This window comes from Lactuca saligna, chromosome 5 (genome assembly GCF_052625555.1).
Source record: "Lactuca saligna cultivar CGN05327 chromosome 5, ASM5262555v1, whole genome shotgun sequence".
Classification (NCBI taxonomy): Eukaryota; Viridiplantae; Streptophyta; class Magnoliopsida; order Asterales; family Asteraceae; genus Lactuca; species Lactuca saligna.
The window spans coordinates 264,131,884-264,137,245 of NC_136421.1; the positions used below are offsets into that span (position 1 = coordinate 264,131,884).

At 36.3% G+C, this 5,362-nt stretch overlaps 1 pseudogene; it reads left to right on the top strand.

The window, feature by feature from the left end:
• Positions 1-3,104: 3,104 nt before the first annotated feature.
• The window catches only part of LOC145046617 (glutamate--cysteine ligase, chloroplastic-like), a 3,522-nt pseudogene continuing 1,264 nt past the window's right edge, over positions 3,105-5,362 (top strand).

A 5,362-nucleotide genomic window follows, 5' to 3' on the forward strand; every position in this document is an offset into this window, starting at 1 on the left:
TTCACCATTTTCAATTTTGTCCCATATAGCACAAACAACATGTTTACATAGGAAACCTGTAATCTCCCAAAACCAACAACTACAACTTTGATCATTCAAGTTTACCACATACTGGTCTTGCCATGTGCATGTCACTTGGTGCTTTCCTGCCCCATTGTATTTATCCACATACTTTGATGCATCAGTCTTAATCTTTTCAAACAGTGTAGTTACAGTAGGGGTTAGAAGTCCTTCACACTTATCTATTTCCTTTTGCACCACACATAACCTCCTCATGAGATACTCTCTAATATACTCTAAGCAAGTGATAATAGGTTCATCCCTACCTTCATCTAGCTTAGAATTGAATACCTCACAAAGGTTATTCAACAAACAATCAGTATGTGCCCTTCCTGAATAATAGATATTAAGAGAAGACAATTACACATATAGTAAACACACAACAGGGAAGATTAACATTTCTCAATAAATTTCTAGAAACTTACCACTAAAGTGAGATTTAGCCCAAGTGTTTGCTGGGATCTTAGACACCCAAGCATGAGCCTCTGCATTGATCTTCTTCAACTCATCCATTGCTCTGTTAAAATGATTGACTGTTGTTGCTCTACCACACTCCCAAAGCAGGTCACTTAAGTCTTTTCCTTTCCATTGTTTCTTCATGTTTTCCTGGATATGCCTCAAACAGAACCTGTGTTCTGCACTAGGGAATACCTTCTCCATTGCTGGTATTATTCCCTAAACAAAAGTCAATGTATGCAACATCAGTTAACCAAATTTATTTAGAAAAGGTAATAAGAAAAGTTAGGTGATACACACCTTTTGTCTATCTGAAATGAAGGTAAAGTTTGAATTTGGTCCCAGATCCAAATCTTCTCCTAACAGTTCCAAGAACCAGGTCCATCTACTTGTTGATTCTGTCTCTACCACTGCATATGCTACATGGTATATGCCATTGTTTGAGTCCAACCCTACAACAGTTAACACTTGCCCAGGGTAAGGGCCCTTCATGAAAGTACCATCCTACCTAGAAAATCTCTTAAACCAGATTTGAATACTAACTTCAATGCACCTAAACAGACATATATTCTTCTAAAAGTTCTTGTGGTAATAAATAGGGAGGTTTCTGGATACACATCAATCCGAACTGTTGTACCAGGATTAATGTTGAGTAGCTCCAATACATAATCCCTCAAAAATCCATACTGTACTTGGTAGTCCCTACTAATGACACGCTCAACCATTGACTTTGCCCTAGCAACCTTTTGCAATGACATTCCTACCTCCAGTTTCTTGCACAACTCTTCGTGTAAAGCTTTCACTGGAATTTTAGGGTTACTCTGTATTTTTTGAACAATTAAGTTTGCTATGTATATGGAAGTTCAAGCTTTAACCGCCCTTGTTTGCAAACATTTATGCTCATCCTGTACTGTTTTCACCAACTAATATTGATTTTCATTAGCCCTTGATATTTGGACTTCCCATGGACATGTACCTTTATTGGCAATTACATCTTTACCCTTGCACTTTGCCCTACTTCTAGTTGAGGGCCCACTACCATCAACTCTTGTAGAAGGATTACTTACAACACCTTTACATTTCACCCTAATCCGAATTTTGACATTTTTGGCTAGGTATAAAGATCTCCTTATTGCTATAGCATGTGAGTTCATGTAGTTTTTAACATCAAACTTGGTTTTGAAGACCTGGCCAATCTGAAATGGTTTAACATGAACCTCTCCATGTGAGCATGTACTTGACTTACTCAACTCTTTTAGCAGGCTCTTCCTATCATCTTCATGAAATCCTGCAAATTGATAATCATCAGTGGCAATAACTTCCAACTCATCATCAACCATGTCAATCCCTTCATATTTTGAATGATTGTTCAAGATTCCATGTTCATCTACATCAACATCATTATGGAATTCACTCATGTCTACATCTACATCAAATTGTATGTCAGACTCATCCACATTGTATTCACTGTCATCAGAATCATCTCTACTATCCTCAGAACCATGGCCACTCTCAGAGTAGAAAGCCTTTCCACTATCATCACTCACCATGCCCTCTAGATAATCCACTTTTGGTTGTTTTTCAAATGAAGTTTCAACATTAAACTCAACATCATAATCAACATAAAGTGAGTAATCCTCTATAAATGGTTCATAGTCATCAACTGTTGTAGTATTAGCTCCATCATCAGCTTGGCAGCTTGGTTCCTGTACATGGTAAGTTCCCAATGGTTCTTCAGTTTCAACTACACTAGTGATCACTTCTTCTTGAGTTTCAATTTCATGATTCACCACTTTCTTTTGAATGACATGACTTTGTTTGCCTTATGAACTTATAAATGGTAGAATACTCTTTGAGTAATTATGGCCTTCATCAACATCTAACACTTGTGACTGATCATAATCAGGGTTCATAGACTTGTTTATATCAAGCTTTCTACTACATGATCCTGATTCTCATCTACAAGGTTTCTTTCTACTCATTTCAGGTGACACACTATCAGGCTCCTAATCTTAATAACAACTTTAGAAGGAGACTTGTAATAACTAGCTACCCTTGTCTGACCAGTTTCAATATACACCCTAATAAGTCTGTGTTTAGGGACATATGATACCATTTTAAGTACATCTTGATCATTAACTAAAGGCATTAAGCCATAGTCCATAGGGTATTCAGGGATACAGAGATGGTAGTAAAGGGTTTGCTCAATTTTGTACCCTAGTTCTCGAACCATGTCTTCAAGCTCATGAACTGAAAATAAATCAGTGTCAACATCATCTACATATGCTACAACACCATCAACGTATTTCCTTCCATGTGCTTTGGTGTAGACACCACTGTAGTGTATCTTCAATGTGAAGTAGTTGTCATAACCTTCTGTAAACACAAAAAAAAAGAGTAAAATCAATGATTTCCTCATGTCAACACAATAGACAAAGAAAAAACAAGTTTTGTTGTAGTATTGTGCCGTATCTTTTTCCTAAGTCCTCCACGGTTACAAATTTTTCTCGAAAACACCATATTGATAGCACAATTGCAATTTCTGCAGCTTAAAACCCTAAATCCTAATTTCTGTTCTTGCTTCTACGATGGGAATGAACCCGATGACTAAACTTGTAATTGGTTATCTTCTTGGGAGAGGGATGGGTAGTGATGTGCAAGCAACATGTAATCATTTCATATTAAAGAGAGAAGGTTACAACTGAAATGATGAAATTACCCATGCAATATTTTATTAAAAAATGAGTTAGTGCTGAAATGCTAACGGAGTGAGCCGGAAGGACCATTTGTTAAAAGTTTTGAAACCACAGGGACCATCTGTAAGGTTTTTTGAACTTAGGGAATAAACTTGATATTTTTGGAAACCACATGGACCATTTTTGAAGTTTTGTCTATATTAAATCTAAGACCTTTTTAGGGACAGTATTTTGTTCCTATTGTACCAAACTTTTTTTTTGGGTTTTGGTCCACAAGATTTATTTATTTATTTAATATATATTAAATATTTTCTGCACTTGCACCCGTCTGTATACTCCAATAAATATAGGCTTGGTCTACACGTGCTTCTTTTTCCATACTATTGGTTAGATAGACTGGGTTCCTTCGTTTCTCTTTATTCCACCGCATATAGGTTAGAAGAACATTCTACATGTTTCGCCCTTCTCCCTTTTCTCTCCATTCTGTAAATCTCCCCGTTTCTTTCCCACGCGAGAAGATTCTCTGCCGCCTTATCTCCCCTTCGAGATATCCATCACCGAATCCCAGTCTATTCTATACTTAGTTGATAAAAGGATTTGAGCTGACTTTCATTCAGTTTACCACCTACTGCCATCGATTGACAGTAAACAACTACTGCATCGATTCACGTCATTTCCAGGGTCCGCCTCCTTCCACGATTTTTCAGGTAACACGATTCTTCAAATATGGAACTTGGGTTTTATTTGTACTCATGGTAACTTCTATCTGATATTTGAAGTGAGGTATCTATCCTCCAAGATCAAGGTTGTTCCAATTTCAGTATCTGGTTGCCTCTTTTTTGCCCTCTTCTACTTCTCGGCCGCTGATGCACCAATAGAATCCCAGGCCTCCGACGAGATCAACATCTTCGTTACCTAGCAACCTTCTTCTGGTTTCATTTCACATCTTCATACTTTCATCTTCACGTTCCTTCGATTTGGTGTGCTTCAGGTTTGTGCTCAGACCGTTGATTCCAAATTTGTTTTTTTGCTTTTTTTTTGTATTCTATTGTTAGGGTTTTTGTATGTTTTGATCCTATGTGCTTTTCCACCTTTCCATGGTTCGTCTATCGCGTTTGGTGTCGTTAGAGACTGGATGTGGTGGTGTTTTTCTGTGATTTCTTGAATTTATTGGTGTGTTTTAATTATGTTCAATCTGGGTGCTCAATTTAGGATATATAGCCATGGAGAAATAATTGCTCCCTTTTAGACCACATTGGTATTTTTGAGAGACTTGACTGGGAGAAAGTCATGGAAGGAGATAGTATAATTGGGCTTAAACAGATAATCATCACTGCATATATTTAAAGAACCCAAACAAGACCTAAGCTGCTCTTTGATTCTATGTGTTGTATTTCTATTTTTTAAATTAAAAAAATTAATGTCATGGAAAACAAAGTGTATCTCTGGAACCTGGTGGTTAGTATGAGCTTAGTGGTGCTCCTCTTGAAACTCTCCATTAAAATTGTGCATAAGTGAATTCACATATTTACCAGGTTTGTAATGGTAAATTTTAATGGTCAGTTTGTGATATATATTACACATGCATGATCCATGTGGATGTTACTTTACTTACAGGTAAAAACTATTGCTGAAGAGATGGAAATTACATTTATAGGAATTGGTTTCCAGCCAAAATTGGAAAGAAAAGATATGCCTATAATTCCTAAGCTAAAAATAATTAATTTATTTTAATTTCATCTCTAAAGAAAAGAAATAGATATGGTGGGTGGTGACAATGACAATGAATGAATGTTGTTTGCTCACGGAAGATATGAGATAATGAGGAATTACATGCCTAAATTTGGTTCTCTTGGAGTTGACATGATGTTCTGGACATGTACTGTTCATGTACATTACATACAACTAATTATTGATTTGATTTGATTATTTTTTTAATTAAAAGTTAAATTACACATATTATCTTGCCCGGTTAATATGGATTTCTCTTTTGAAGCAGACATGATAAGAAAGTTATGTGCTTGTCATGCTTTATAACCGGTGAGTAGACAGTAGAGTATGCATGCTTTGTAGTTTTTAATAATTGTGGTTGTGAATTTACATATTAAATGTGAATTAGATTGCTACTGCATTATTTGCGAATTCACCAT